The 468-nt window shown below is 72.0% G+C and overlaps 1 protein-coding gene across 1 annotated transcript in view; it reads right to left on the bottom strand.

Annotated features, from left to right (window-relative positions):
* Positions 1 to 468, bottom strand: part of SEMA6B (sema domain, transmembrane domain (TM), and cytoplasmic domain, (semaphorin) 6B) — a gene marked incomplete at its 5' end in the record, with an annotated part of 11,219 nt that overhangs the window by 2,808 nt on the left and 7,943 nt on the right. The window lies entirely within an intron of this gene.

Raw genomic sequence — 468 nt, 5'->3', positions numbered from 1 at the left:
TGGGGGGGGCACAGCCGTGTCCGTGCGTCCATCCTGCTGCCTCCCAGGGATCCCCCTTCCCAGGGATGCGCGGTCCCTGGGTCCAGCCTGGGGAGGGGACGGGATGGACAGACCCCCCCCTCCCCTGGGATCGAGCAGCCGGAGCGTGGGGCACTGCCCCATGCCAACCGCGGTCGCCCCCAAACCCTACTTGGGGGCACCCAGGGGGTGCCTGTCCCCCTCTCCCCCCCCCTCCATCAACACCACCACCCACGCAGCATCTCACCCCGTGCCCGCAGCTCCTGCCCGGCCACCCCTCCCTGTCCCCAGGGAGCCGGAGGACCCCATGGGTGCCCTGGGTGTGCGTTGGGGACACACACACACACACACACACGGAGTGGGACCCTATTTTCCCGAGGGAGTCCGCTCCACGCCGTAGCGCAGGAGGTGGTGCAGGTCCGTCAGCGCCCGCGGGGGCCGGCGCCGGGT

The sequence above is a fragment of the Charadrius vociferus genome, unplaced genomic scaffold (genome assembly GCF_000708025.1).
Source record: "Charadrius vociferus isolate BGI_N301 unplaced genomic scaffold, ASM70802v2 scaffold310, whole genome shotgun sequence".
Taxonomy (NCBI): Eukaryota; Metazoa; Chordata; class Aves; order Charadriiformes; family Charadriidae; genus Charadrius; species Charadrius vociferus.
This window is presented reverse-complemented; position numbering and strand designations above follow the sequence as displayed.